This window comes from Papaver somniferum, chromosome 4 (genome assembly GCF_003573695.1).
Source record: "Papaver somniferum cultivar HN1 chromosome 4, ASM357369v1, whole genome shotgun sequence".
Classification (NCBI taxonomy): domain Eukaryota; kingdom Viridiplantae; phylum Streptophyta; class Magnoliopsida; order Ranunculales; family Papaveraceae; genus Papaver; species Papaver somniferum.
The window spans coordinates 132,732,649-132,748,431 of NC_039361.1; the positions used below are offsets into that span (position 1 = coordinate 132,732,649).

Here is a 15,783-nt window from a genome sequence, read left to right on the forward strand (position 1 = left end):
TTACAGAATTCGGAATTTGGAGCGAAAGAAAATTTTGCCAAAGCTTTTGGTGAACACTTAAAGACTTCGAGTGAAAGGAAAAGCGAAAAGAGCGAAATAAGAAGATTTTTTTTATTTAAAAAAAAAGAGAGACATTTTTATTTTTGTAGATTTTTATTTTTTTAGACTTTCTTTTTCTTTTGCACTTTATATTTTTTGACTTTGGACTTTAAATTTTGGGACATATTTTTTAAACCCTACGGAAGGGTAGTTTAAATATAAAATGTTTGCAGAGAAGGACGGTGATTACGATATCACATCGGCCCCTCGGGTTCGTACATGATATAGGAGTCGTGGCCCGAGTCGACTACAAAGGTTCATATCCCGTCTGGTACGGGAGGTAAGTTTGTCGAAACACTCGCGAATCCCCTGTCAGCGAGTTACTGTCTTCCTTCGTATGCATATATGTTGAGGACTTGAAAACAGCTGCTTTAATTTCCTAGTAAAGGGCAAGGACTGGCCATACAAGATAAGGGTTCGGATTTCATCACCGTTCTCTTCTTGCCCGCCTTAGGAAAACGACACCAAACGCGAACCTAAGCCTAAAATTTTGACTAGAACGAGACCGATAGGGTAACGAGCTTAACAGGAAAGTCATTCGAAAAATATTGGTTACTCTTTTTAAGCATACTTCGAAGTTCTTGACAGTTTCTGTAAGTTGAATGCGTGACTGCGCCGCCTTGTAATATCGGTGAGGCCTTGGGTATCAAAGCTCCACCGAGATTCCCTCGCCTCTATTCAAATTACTTTAACTCGGATTGATTCCAGAGGGGTTTTCTTAAATTGTAACGAATTTCCGTTGGAAGGATTAGAAGCTGGTCTAGAAACAATCTAAATGGAGCCATCATGCTTTTTGTTTGCTAGAAATCAGTAGGTTTGCTGTGGTGGAGTCAGCCTTGTTTGTGTTTGCATAGAACATCCCTTCCTTTTTAGGACTTTTCGTTTTGATTTTGTTTTTCTAGTGTATGCTCGAAGTTTTTAAACGGGCTTGGAAAAGAAACACTCTAGGTCGTTTGATTATTGACAAACCTAGTAGTTCTTCTTATGAAGGCGGGGAGCTCGAAGACTCTTCTTTTGAGAGCCCCGTTTTTGGAAACTTCAGTTTTGAGAATCTGTCTCTTCGTGAGGAAAGTACCCCTAGTACTCCTAGTCCTTTGGTAGTGCCAGAAATGGCAACTTTGAAAGCTTTGCTAAACCCAACTATGACCTCTCGTCCGCCTTGTATCAAGTTAGCTGAAACCTGGGACTTTACAGATGCTCCCAATGTTTTTAGGGAAGGAGAATGAGAATCCCTATTTTCATGTTTGGGAATTTGAGGAAGTTTGTAGTACTATGAAAATTAAAACCTAAGTGATGATGCGTTGAAACTTAGGTTATTCCCCTTTTCCTTAAAAGATAAAATCAAATCTTGGTTGTATAGTTTGGACTCTGAGTCAATTGAAACCTATGACCAACTTACTTCTTCCTTTATACGTAAGTTTTTCCCAAGGCATAAAACATCGTATACTAGGACACAAATATGTACTTTTGCCCAACAAGAGGGAGAATCTTTATATAGGTACTTAGAAAGGTTCAATGACTTGATATCTCAATGTCCTCATCATGGTTTGGAGAAGGTTAGGTTAGTTCAGATCCTCTACGAGGGTTTAGATTATTCAACAACAACCATGGCTGAGTCCTTATGCACAGGTGGGTTTGAGAATAAAACTATTGATGAAGCAATGACATTTTTGAATGAAATCGCCGATAAGACCCAACAATGGGAAAATAGTAGGGAACCCCAGAAAACAATTCTTCTAAGTAGAGGAAATGTCAATAGGGTAGAAGGATCTCATGAGTCAGATGCCAAAATAGCAGCTATAGCCAAAAGGTTAGAAGCCTTAGAATTAGGTCTTTCTAGTGGTAGTAATGGAAGAAATGAGCCTTTTTGGGAAGGCCATGCTGTTGAAGAGCAAGCCAATGCTCTTTATAACAACACTAGGTTTGATAACCGACAGAAGTTTGACCCATATTCAGAAACCTATAACCCTGGCTGGAGAAACCATCCAAACCTTTCTTGGTCCAAGGGCCAGAATCAAGGTCAGTCTAGTAATGCTCAGGTTCCCCCAGGTTTTGGCTATACTAAGAATCCTTCAGCTCCGGCACAGTTTAGAACCCTTCATATAAGAAGATTATGAGTTTAGAAGAGTCTCTTGCTTTGTTAACTCGTAACACTGTGCAGTTTCAGCAATGTTGCTCAAGGTTTAGAAGAAAATAAGAGAATAGGTCAGGCTAACTCTCAGGCTATTTCCGAGTTGAAAACCCAGGTTAGTCATAAATGAGTCTTTAAGAGAAAGAGGTAAGTTTCCTAGTCAGACTCAACCCAACCCTAGAGGAATTAATGAAATAGGTGAAAGACCATCTGATCATGTGAATGCTATTAAAACCCTTAGGAGTGGTAGAGTGATAGACAACAAGGTTTCCATGCCTGATAGTGAACATGTTGTAGTTCACCCTTCTGAACCAGAAACTGAGGAGACTGATAGAGTCTCTAAAGAGACCAATGAGGGTCATATTGAGCCCGGCTTTGTCCCTAGAGCCCCATTCCCACAGCTGCTAGTTCCAACTAAGAGGGAGTCCAATTTTAATGATATATTGGAGGTTTTTAAGCAGGTAACTATCAACCTTCCACTACTAGATGCAATTAAGAGATTCCCTCTTATGCCAAGTTTCTCAAGGATATGTGTACGCGAAAGCGAAAGCTTAATGTCCAGAAGAAAGCCTTTCTAGCTAGTCAGGTGAGTTCTATTATTCAGAATACCACTACTCCTAAGTATAAAGACCCAGGGTCCCCTACCATTTCTTGCACAATAGGTAAATACCGTGTTGAGAAAGCGTTGCTTGACTTAGGAGCTAGTGTGAACTTACTACCATATCATGTGTACCTTAAGCTAGGACTTGGTGAGATGAAACCTACCCAGATGACACTTCAGTTAGCTGATAGGTCCGTTAAAATTCCTCGTGGTGTGATCGAGGATGTTCTCATAGAGGTTGACAAGTTTATTTATCCAGTGGATTTTGTTATCCTAGATACCCAACCTGTCCCTGACCCAGAGAACCAGATACCGGTAATTTTAGGTCGCCCGTTTTTAGCTACATCCAATGCGATCATTAACTGTCGAAATGGTATTATGAAATTGTCTTTTGGTAATATGACTATTGAGCTGAACATTTTTAATATTAGTAAGCTACCCTTGAACTAGATGACTCGAACATAGAAGAGGTGAAATGATAGGAACATTAGTCGAGGAGTCATTACCAAACACTTTGTTAGAAGATCCATTAGAGAAATGCCTAGCTCACTTTGGGATTGATTTTGATGATGATAATGTGATTAATGAGGTGAATGCTTTGTTAGATTCAACCCCTTTGTTAGATACTAGTAATGGATGGAAACCTAAAGTCGAACCACTACCAGTTTCTAAGTCTACCCTAGTTCCTTCGTTAGAAGAGCCTCCTAAGTTGGACCTAAAACCATTGCCAGATTCCTGAAATATAGGTTTTTAGGCCCGTCTGAGACTTTACCTGTGATTATTTCTTCGTCTTGGATAGTGACCAGGAAAGTAGGCTAGTAACCGTCCTTCAAAACAACAAGGAAGCTTTAGGGTGGACCATAGCTGACATTAAGGGTATAAGTCCCACTGTTTGTATGCATCAGATCTATTTAGAGAGTGATACCAAACCTTCTAGGGAGATGCAACGTCGACTAAACCCTAATATGAAAGAGGTAGTTCGAAACGAGGTCCTTAAGTTGTTAGATGCAGGCATTATCTACCCCATTTCAGACAGTAAGTGGGTCAGCCCCGTTCAGGTTGTACCCAAGAAATCCGGTATTACTGTAGTCCAGAATGATAACAATGAGTTAATCCCGACCCGAGTGACCACGGGTTGGCGTGTTTTATTGACTATAGGAAATTGAACAAGGTCACTAGGAAGGACCACTTTCCCCTTCCCTTCATCGACCAGATGCTAGAGAGATTAGCTGGACATAGTACTACTACTGCTTTTTAGATGGCTACTCTGGATATAATCAGATCGTTATTTCCCAGAAGACCAGGAGAAAACCACTTTTACCTGTCCCTTTGGTACCTTTGCGTATAGACGCATGCCTTTCGGGCTTTGTAATGCCCCTGCGACTTTTCAGCGTTGCATGATGAGCATATTTTCTGACATGGTAGAACGGTTCTTAGAGGTCTTTATGGATGATTTTTCAGTGTTTGGTTCGTCTTTCGATGAGTGCTTGCATCATTTGTCACTAGTGTTGACTAGGTGTAAGGAAAAATTTAGTGCTTAATTGGGAGAAATGTCACTTCATGGTTCGTTCAGGAATTGTTTTAGGGCATATCGTATCTTCTAAGGGTATAGAGGTAGATAAAGCCAAAGTTGACCTTATTAAGACTTTACAGGTCCCAAAAACCGTAAAGATATTAGGTCATTCTTAGGGCATGCAGGTTTTTATCGTCGATTCATTAAGGATTTTAGCCTAATTTCTAGACCTCTTTGCAATTTGCTTGCAAAAGATGTTAAGTTTGTCTTTGATGATGCTTGTTTAGAGGCTTTTGAGAAGCTTAAGAATTTACTCACTACCGCCCCCATAGTCCAGGCACCCAACTGGAACCTACCCTTTGAGATCATGTGTGATGCTTCAGATTATGCTATTGGTGTTGTGCTAGGTCAGCGAGAAAAAAATTACTTCATGTGATTTACTATGCTAGCAAAACTCTGAATGATGCCCAGTTGAACTATACCACTACCGAGAAGGAACTGTTAGCCATTGTGTTTGCCTTAGACAAGTTTAGACCCTATCTCTTAGGTTCTAAGATCATCATATATACTGATCATGCTGCTTTGAAATATCTTTTGTCTAAGAAGGATACAAAACCTAGATTGATTAGGTGGATCCTTTTGTTGCAAGAGTTTTCTCCGACATTAGAGACAAAAAGGGTGCCGAAAATGTTGTAGCAGACCACTTGTCTAGGCTAGTTGTTAGTTCCCCTGATGATTCCCTTCCTATAAGGGATAGCTTTCCTGATGAACAATTGTTCTTTGTTACCCAATTACCTTGGTATGCGAATATAGTGAACTATCTTGTTACTGGTCGAATGCCCCAACATTGGGGTAAACAAGATCGTTCTAGGTTTTTCTGAGGTTAAGCACTTCTTTTGGGATGATCCTTATTTGTTTAAGTATTGTCCAGACCAGATTATTAGGAGATGTATACCTGAGAGTGACCAGTCCAGTATTATTTCCTTTTGTCATGATCATGCTTGTGGGGGTCACTTTAGTGCTAAGAAAACTGCTGCTAAGATATTGCAGTGTGGATTCTATTGGCCTTCGTTGTTTAAAGACTCCCACAGTTACTGTGTGACTTGTGAACGTTGCCAGAAATTAGGAACCATTTCCCGTAGGAACATGATGCCCTTGAACCCTATTTAGTTGTGGAGGTCTTTGACGTGTGGGGTATTGACTTTATGGGTCGTTTCCTAATTCTTTTGGTAACTTATACATCCTTGTCGCTGTAGACTATGTCTCTAAGTGGATTGAGGCGGCTGCGTGTAAAACCAATGACCATAGGGTTGTGATTGAGTTCTTGAAAAATAATATACTTACACGTTTTGGTACACCAGCTATAATTAGTGATGGAGGGTCGCACTTTTGTAATGGACCTTTTAGGCTTTTGATGAAGAAATATGGTATTACACATAAGGTAGCTACCCCGTATCATCCACAGACTAGTGGTCAGGTAGAAGTTTCCAATAGGGAGATAAAACGTATATTAGAGAAAAATTAATCCTAATCGGAAAGACTGGTCGTCTAGGCTTACTGATGCCTTATGGGCTTACCGTACTGCGTTTAAGACCCCCATTGGAATGTCACCTTATCGACTGTGTATGGAAGGCATGTCACTTACCTGTTGAGTTAGAACATAGAGCTTATTGGGTGTTAAGCAGCTAAATTTTTCACTTGACAAGGCAGGAGCCCATAGGAAACTCCAGCTCAATGAGTTGGAAGAGATTCGTAGAGATGCATACGATAGTGCTAAGGAGTATAAGAACAAAATGAAACTTGTGCATGATAGAAATATCTTAAGAAAGTCATTTTTCCAGGTCAAAAAGTTCTTCTGTATGATACCCGCTTGCATCTTTTCCCTGGGAAGTTACGTTCTCGGTGGACGGGTCCTTTTATTGTTCGCACTGTCTTTCCTCATGGAGCTGTTGAGATCGAGACACCGGATGGTAGTAGTTCTTCGAAGGTTAACGGTCAGAGATTGAAACCCTTTTTAGAGCCCTTTCCTACAGGTGATATTGAGGAGGTCCCTCTGGAGGACCCTGTTTACCCTTGATTGACCATCGAGGCGATTGTATGTGTATATTAGTTTTTGATTTCTCTCTTCACCCAGGTACTATCTTTCCGACTTCTCTCTTTACTAATTCCTCATGTTACTTTACTGTTTGGTATTGCTCTTTCATTAGAAACATTGAGGACAATGTTAGATTTAAGTTTGGGGGTGGGGAAGAAACTTTTTGTTAGCTTTTAGTTGCAATAAATAAACTCCAGAGCCTAGAAATTTATTCTTATTAAGGTTGGCACTAACCAATCTAAGTGGATGGGAACATCTTGGTTGTAGGAGTTGAGGAACCAATCTGATTAGATGGAAACATCTAAAGAGTCTATTCATAAAAGCACAGAGCTCAGGTGTTAGAATTAAAAAAAAACATGGTAGTTTCGATATATCTCCTTGAATCCTAATCCTTCTATTTTTATTTTTTTAAGTGATTTGGTGGGGCACACGATTCAAGTTTTTACCTTTGCTAAGGTGGAATAGAGTGATTGAGATACCATACAAAAAAAAAGACGATACCATTAGATCAACCGGAATAAATTCAATAAAGTCGACCACTGGTGCCCTTGTATATGCCAGTTGTGTTGACCTAGAGTTATGTTTATCGACCACTGGTCCCCTTGTATATGCCAGTTGTGTTGATATTAGTCAGACCGGTATCTCAGTCCATTAGGATAGGTTCACCTTGGCAGAGGCCTTCAGACAGATATGGGAAACACCGTTCACTTTTAACCATCTATTTATCCATCTTCTTAATCTTTCCATGTGATTGGTTGACTCCGGTTATGATGTACAGAAACTATCTGAGTAGAGCTCTGTCACTTATATATGAATTTTAGTATGTTGAGTGCAAACTCGTGTACAACAATTGGAATTTCACATCAGGGTACTTCCTCCTGTAGTCAATGAGAGTATGCCAACCAAGGAGATTCTTTAGTGCTTTCCAAGGTTCTGCATAGATAGCTAGGTTCTGGAGTAAAGGTTTTGTGGGTACACCTCTGGTAAACCCTCCGGAGACAACACTCCGCCACTAGGGCCACCTAGTGGTTTAACGGCTTGTTGCACGTGCTAAGTGTAGTCATTTTTATTTTCTAGATTAGATTTGCTCGAGGACTAGCAAATAATAATTTTGGGGGTATTTGATAGACATATTTTTGTGTCTGAATTTTCCTCAGTGTCTCTATTGCTAGTGCTTGATTTTGTACTTATTGTGGTGTTTTATGTTTGTATAGGTAATTTTGGAGAAATACGGACTCCAGATTTGGCTAAGGGACACCGAAGGTTATGTGTAGCCCAAATTCATCCTAAGCACCCATCTGCTATTCACACCCCAGAAAAGGATAGGGACACTTCATCTTCAACATTTCAAAAATAAAATGGCATGAAAAATATTCACTTCACTGGCAGATTTTTCGATCGGATTTTGGAGGAGTTTATGTGCGATTCAATCGCTGAAACTTCATGGGTAGTTGTGATATGTCCTAACAGAGCTGGTATGGGTGTTTGTTTCGATCAAATTTGGCTAGATAACCCAAGATATGAAATCAAAGCATCACGGGTTAGTTTTCCATTCCGAGTCCTGATTGAGTGACCAAGATATTTTCCTGTGGCTGCTGCATGTTGGAACACTTCTGGACAATGACTGGATGCGTTGAGACTAATTTGGCGTGGGGAAACACTGTGAGAAGCTAAATCAGGGAAGAAAATATTCCCAGAATATTTTTCATCAAGGCCTAGTTAAGAGAGAATTATCTTGAGTTATAGCGAGATTTCTTGGTGCTACTGGGTATAAATAGGTTCCTAGGATCACATAGAAAAGGTCGGGAGAGTTTGGGAGAGTTCAGAGTAACAACAGAGGAGATTGATCGTGTTGTAGAGAAAACTTTTCTGCTGCTGCTAGGAAGAACACGAAGAACAAAAGACCACTAGAGGCAGTCGTTTATCAACAGTGACAACGACAGCCACACGAGGGTCGCAGAGATACAACAACAGTAGTTCTTATTTATCGTTCTTTGTAACAGTGTTTTGCAACAATTATAAGCGTTGCAAACACCCGATTTTCATCATTTTCTCCATTTCATCATTTGTACACCTACTTTGAGCAATGAAATCAACTTTTGAGCGTGTTTCCAACATTATGATGAGATAAACCCAATCCTTGGGGCTATGGAGAAAGCCGTTGTTTCGGTAAAAGTGATATATTTCTATTAATTAATTAAAACAACTCTATTATGATTTTTTGCATTGAACTAAAAATTGTTTATTTGATTTTGATTAGTTAGGTGTATTTTCTCTTGATAGAATTTGCTTGCTTTAGGGTTTTGATATTCTATGCTTGGATTAACATCTATTCTTTTGGAAATCTACATGTCTAGGCAATACTATTAGAATCAATTTGAATGTTGAGTTGCATAATTATTGTTTAATTAAATAACTAATATCAATCAATGGTGATCCTAGTCCCATTCTCTCCATAATTTTCACAACATCTTTTTATTTTAGTTCGCTATTTTTATTTATTAAAAAAGAAATCTAAAAATCCGCTTTCACAAGTCTTGAACGAATCATATTACTACAACAACTTTGAAAACACAGCACCTGAACTACTAGTTCCATAATTTCAGGTATGAGTCGTGTTGTGACGAGGTCACCCTCGTGACACTACCATAAGGGTGCATCTTCGACCGTCGGATATTATCTCATCAATACATGTATATCTAGATATCTAACAAAAAATAAAATATTTTTATTTTTATTTTTTTTAGTTTACTATACCCCTATGTTTTATTTTATTTGCACTTTAATCCTTCTGTCCAATCAAGAGATTTTAGCTCGTCATAAAATTCCTTCCTCCCGTGGGTAATCTCCTGTTTCAGTATTAATTTGATCAGTTGATCTTGTAAGTTCATCCACTTCTTTGGAGAATTAATACTTGGAATATTAATACATATCGTAAGTAGTAAACAAGGTCACGTCCATCACAATTGCATGGAACAAGTGTATTGAATTTTTAAGAAAGATTTTGCTTGACTCCGCTTATTTATTTTTTCATAGTATATTCATGTTCCTCCCAGGTGATAGATTTTTTGACTTCATAGTTGCCAATGATTTCTATCTTCCTCGACGTAATCCACAGATAACACAAAGTTAATAAAAACTGAGTTAACACAGAATGCAGTAATAGATGTCATTAGTTTAGTGATCTTCTTATGAACAAAAAAGTCAAAAGGATACTTGATCTAAGGAGTAAGATATACAGTACCAATATTAGACGTTTCTCTCATATGAGATTTCATCTCTTCAAAGGCATTATGGTCGACCACAATCAGATCTAAAATAAACGGAAACTCACATCAAGGTTTAGAAAAGACGCAAAAATAAAAATAAACGGGCTAAAATGTAAATAGAGTAAAACATAGGAATATAATTAAAAAGAAAATAAAATAAAAATCTTTTTATTTTTTAATTATGTATCGAGATGCGCATGTATTGATGATACAAAATCCAATGGTTAATAGGTGCACCCTTACCGTAGTTGTCACGAGGATAACCCCGTCACAGCACGACTCTTTCAGGTATAACTATAACCAGTTTTACTACCTATCTGCTTTGATGTCGGTCTGCCATGATTCTTAAGGGTCTAGTGATTGTATGCTGAAGGTATAGAACTTGATTTGAGGTTGAGACGAAGACGGAGCTTCTAGTACAATATATAAGAAGATATCGAAAGAAATTGGTGCGAGAAAATAGGGGAGGAAGAGTACTATCTTCCGTTTGATGTTGTGACTGAATGGTGGCAGATATATGATGTTTAGAGTCCTGATTCTAGGAGTAATTATGGGGTTGTATCGGGTTTAAATTTGCAGGATTGTCGAGCAAGTAATTGAGAGCTATAAAAAGAAAACCTAAGGCTACAGAACGATCATATGTGTTTACATTGCAATGTTTTTAGATTTATTTATTTAAATACTAAAGTTATTTGGAAGATGATTTTTGCAGTATTTAAAATTTTTTGATTTCATATATCGCAATTGCTTATGAGATATATATGTGTTTACGTTCGTGAATTATGCTTATCTCATATATGCTTATGTCTTTATGCAAATATTGATGAAAGATATAATGAACTTTTGAAAAATTCCGCAGTATTGATCTTTCCCTGATCCAATTTTATGTAAATGTACTGTATGACTCCGTAAGTTTTCTTATATTGAGTGTTTCCGATAAAATTAATCAATAAGACTTCATTTGGGATTCGTGAAGCCAGATCCAACTATATTCTCTGTAGTTGTGTATTCTGATCTTACTTGTTCTATCAGATTGAGTTTTATCTTCTCAAAGATTTACTTGAGATTTATCTCTGATAGTAAGATATAAAAATTAATCACAACTATTAGAGCACTGCTCGGTCGAACTCGCAAGCGTTGCTATCTCAAGCTTATTGTCAAGTTTAGTTGCCAAAACTATAAGTCTTGATTTCTAGTCTACTCATAGCTAAGTCTTGGACTAGGATAGAAAGTGTAGTTAAGCTCTAAACTCCATATAAAGACGAAGAACTACTCAAGGAACTAGTGGAACTTCATCGACTAAAAGGTATGTGGAGATTTGAACTTATCTATCACGCAAAAGTCTATCTACTTTATCTCCTGTCTTGCGACAAAAGTCGTATTGCTATATAGACTATGATTATACACGTTTTCTATTTCGAGCCGAGTTTATCTCGCTTATCTATTTCTCGAAATATGTGTTGGTAAGCTTTCGCTTTGTCCAAGTTCATCTTTACTAGTGAAGAAAGTCATATTAGTTTCAATTACTTGAAAATCTCTTTGACGAAAAATAGCTTGTGAACAACAACTATATAACGTCCTCTAAGAATGTTTCAATGATTAAAATGAGAGTTTAGAATATAACCTTGAAAGGATATAAACATTGTGTGATAACTCATACGTGTGTAAGTCCTTATTCCTTGAACCAAAGTATGCGTACTTTGCTGCTCAGGAAAACCGGAACTGAAGTCCGCATACCAGTACGCGCACTGTCGGAAGTTTACATCCCGTGAATTTCTGCTGGAGTTTGTGAACTGAAAACAAACTTATTCCGGGTACTTAAGTCCGCGTACCATTATGCGTACTTAAGTGGGTTAGTTTCTAAAAAAGATTATTCGTGAACTTAAACTTATATAAACTAAGGAATGCATTCTTGCAAACCGTGGCTATAAAGTTCATGAATTGATTCAAGTGAATCAAATGGTTTTTTCTTCAATTGTGTCTTGTATACTTCTATGAGATCTAAGTAATTGAACAACTCTCTAACTAGTTTTCTTGAGTCATTTGAACTAGTTATGGTGAAGATGAATATGGTTGATATGAAAGTGCTCATATGGCTAACCATTTGGTTAACTATTGTTGAACCAACTAAGTGTATATGTTTGGGTACGGTTACACAAACCTAAATAAACGTGCATTTCATTTGTGTGTAACAAGCTAAGTTCGATCTAACGATTGAAAGATATTAGCTTGAATCTAATCAGGTTTTCATCTAACGATGAATATTGAATGCTTTGTTACCAAGGTAACTTAGATTGCAAACCCTGATTTGAAAGACTATATAAGGAGAACTCTAGCAACTGGGAAACCTAATCCCCACACCTTGTGTGTGATACTAGTTGTATTAGCTAGAGTCGATTCTCTTTTAACCTTAGGTTTCTATAGAGACCATGTAGGTTAACGACTTGAAGACTTCATTGGGATTGTGAAGCCAGACCCAACTATTTTCTTTGTAGTTGCGTGATCTGATCTTGCTATTTCTATCGTATTAAGTACAATCGTAAGATTGGATTGAGATTGATTTATCCGATCGGCAAGATATAAAAGAAGTCACAAACATCTTCGTCTCATCGTTTGTGATTCCGCAATATCTTCTTTCGCTAGTCGATTAAGATTATTGTGAGGTGATTGATAATTTTAGGCTGTTCTTCGGGAATATAAGTCTGGGTTATCAATTGGTTCCTGTTCATCTTGATATATCAAAAGACGGAACAAGAACTTGTAGGTATTTAGTGGGAGACAGATTTATATATTACCGTAGACTTTGCTATGTGATACAAATTTGTTTATTAAAGTCTTCGACTTTGGGTAGTAGAAACTCTTAGTTGAGGGTGAGATCAGCTAAAGGAATCAAATGCGTGTATCCTACTGGGATCAGAGACGTGAAGAGCGCAATTGTACCTTGAATCAGTGTGAGATTGATTAGGGTTCAACTACAGTCTAGTCCAAAGTTAATTGGTAGTAGGCTAGTGTCTGTAGCGGCTTAATACAGTGTGGTGTTTAATCTGGACTAGGTACTGGGGTTTTTCTGCATTTGCGGTTTCCTCGTTAACAAAATTCTGGTGTCTGTGTTATTTCTTTTCCGCATTATATTTTGTTATATAATTGAAATATCACAGGTTGTGCGTTAAGATCAATCAATTAGAATATCCAATCTTTGGTTATTGATTTACATTGATTGACACTTGAACATTGGTCTTTGGTACCGTCCAAGTAATTCTCTTATATTCAATCGGGCTCGCAGATTTCTATTTGTTGATTGCGGATTGAATTAAGAGTTAGAGATATTAAACTCTTTGATATACTTTATTCTAGTTTGAGTCTGACTGTCTAGTTGATTCTCTAGAAAGTGTATTGGAGTAAGTCCTCTCAGATTTCTAAGCGAAATATTGGGTGTGGTTGTTAGATCCCCGCTTTTTCAATTGGTATCAGAGTAGGAAAACACGTTTAAAGACCTTATAAGTTTGTGTTTTTAGCGACCTGACTCTATGGACAGGAATTCTATCTCCATAAACGTACCACCAGTCTTCGATGCCTCAAACTACTTATGGTGGAAAATCTATGCGTGTTTTTCTTCAAGATCGTGATTTTCAAACATGGGTACGTGTTGTTAATGGCTATGATCCTCCGGTTAATCATAGTACATGGGTACATGGGTACTATATTGGTAGATATAGTCTGTAAGAAATCCTTGCTGCAAAGCAAAACTCTGACGGCTTAAATGATATCATACATGACATTACCCCAGATCTTCAGCACCATGTGACTACGTGCACAAAGTCTAAAGAAGCCTGGGATATATTAGAAACCGTATTTGAAGGAAATACCAGTGAGAAAGAATCTAAGCTTCAAAACCTAATTTCTGATTGGGAAAACCTTCGTATGGCAGATGAAGAATCATTTGATGAGTTTAATCACAAAGTGTCTGAAATTTTTAATGCATGTTTTGCATTGGGTAAGACTATTCCTGAAAAGGACATTTTGATGAAAATTCTCAGATCACTGCCATCCAGATACGATTCTAAGAAACATGTCATCGTTGAAGGGAATAATCTCGCAACGCTATCCAGAAATACTCTGGTTGGGAAGTTAAAGATCTTTGAGCATGAGCATACGTCCAAGTCTAGTAAGGATGTTGCTTTCAAAGCATTAAAGAACACTAAATTACTTGATAAAAGTAAAAGTGTTTGCATCTCTGAAGATGATCTTTCTGAGACTTATTCATCAGATAAAAATCTTGACAAGTCAGTATCGTTGATCACAAGACAGTTTAGGGATCTTCTTTTGAAGAGAAGTAAACGGTTCTCTAGAGATAAATCCATGTCATCGAATAAACCCCATAATCGTGTTCCTCTTAAAAATAGGGATATGATGAAGCTGATGACGAGGATATGCCTCAGTGCTTTAAGTGTAAAGATTTTGGTCATTTTGCAAATGAATGTCCAAATCGAAAAAAATACACTGGGAACAAAAGTCTTGCTGCAACTCTTGATGAAACTTCTTACAACTATGATTCTAATGAAGACGAAAAATCAAGTGTTGCACTTCTTTGTGAAAATATTGATTTTGATAATTGTAGCAATACATACATCAATCTTGATATTCTTTCAGAAGAAAACTCAGCCATTCTGGAATATAAAATTGACCCTCCTATTGGAAACTCTTTGTGTAATGTTTCAGGTTCCACTATGTGTCTAGCATCTTGCACATCCAGATGCCTGAATTATATCAAAGATTGACGTGCTCATATTGTTCACTCAAAGGTCATGAACTATCAAAGTTTTACAAGTATAAACACAAATTGAGGCATGTCAACAAACTTCAATGAAAATAAAATCGATTAGCAAACAAGCTCAAACTTGCTCAAAAGATCGCTGAGGTATGTAAGATTTTATGTTCGTCTAAGAAGTTAGTTTCCAAGGAAAAAATAAGACCATTGGAAAGAAAGTTCTGGTCTAAGAACTATAAGAAACAGGGTTCTATGAATTCCGATCAAAAGGGATATGATGGACAAATTATTGCTCATCCCAGCACAACTTAAATTGTATTGGTAAGTGCATCTTGTCTCATGTGCCTGATTAAAAAGAGATAAGATCTTGCACATCTCAGGCTTTAAGAAAAGAAAATCCTTTAGTTGTTTTGATATTTTTCTTTTGTTTAAATAAACTATGGAATTCACGTCTCTTTTCATATCTGATTGATTCTGGAAAGAACTTCCATGTTTAGTCAATAAAAAGAGAGTTAAAATAGACAAATATGCCTATTATAGGGTTGAGAGTTGTATGTTCACGAACCTGTGTGTATAAAGGTCTCGTAACCCTACATATCTTTTTCCTTCTCTAAAAACTTCTTTTATCTTGAGACTGCTTGTTGAGTTAAATTGTGATTTCCTCTCACAAACCCGTACATTCATGGATACTCCAAGCATCATGTCTTCTGATAAAAAAGATGTTAATATGATCGTTAAGTCATCAATCATGAAGGAAAAAGATAAATCTTCGATTCCTCCGACCTTGAAAAGAAAAAGAAGGAATGTGAGGAAGCCAAGAGTTGTTCCTTCAAAATTCTCAGAAGTTTTCTGATGTTCTTGAAGTGTTGAAGGAGACATGAAAGGAGATTCAACAGATAAAGGCTTTTGTGCTTAAGACACATGAGATTCAGAAGGCCCTGATTTGGTATCAGTCAAGAAGGTTTATTGATATTAACTTCTTTCTTCATGAACCTTATATGCCAATGGCTGTTGACGACAAAGAGTTCGGGGACGATAAAGAATTCTTCAAAGATCTTAACATCTAGTAAATCTTCTGATGAGAATTTTATTTCTTGTGTTTTTTAAGAAGAATAACTAGAGTTTGGAATAGCCATTGTTGTGATTACACATAGCTATGTCCAACGTTTTCATCTTCATTGTTTTTAGGTTTATTTGTTTAAATTCTAAAGTTGTTTGGAAGATGATTTTTGCAGTATTGATCTTTATGGTTTTATATATTGCAATGTGTAATGGAATATGTGTGTTTGCGTCCGTGAACTATGATT

At 37.3% G+C, this 15,783-nt stretch overlaps 1 non-coding gene across 1 annotated transcript; it reads right to left on the reverse strand.

Moving 5' to 3' along the window:
- Positions 1-1,542: 1,542 nt before the first annotated feature.
- Positions 1,543-1,648, reverse strand: LOC113276818. The gene has a single exon (XR_003324614.1). It is a non-coding gene; the product is annotated as a small nucleolar RNA R71 (small nucleolar RNA).
- Positions 1,649-15,783: the final 14,135 nt, after the last annotated feature.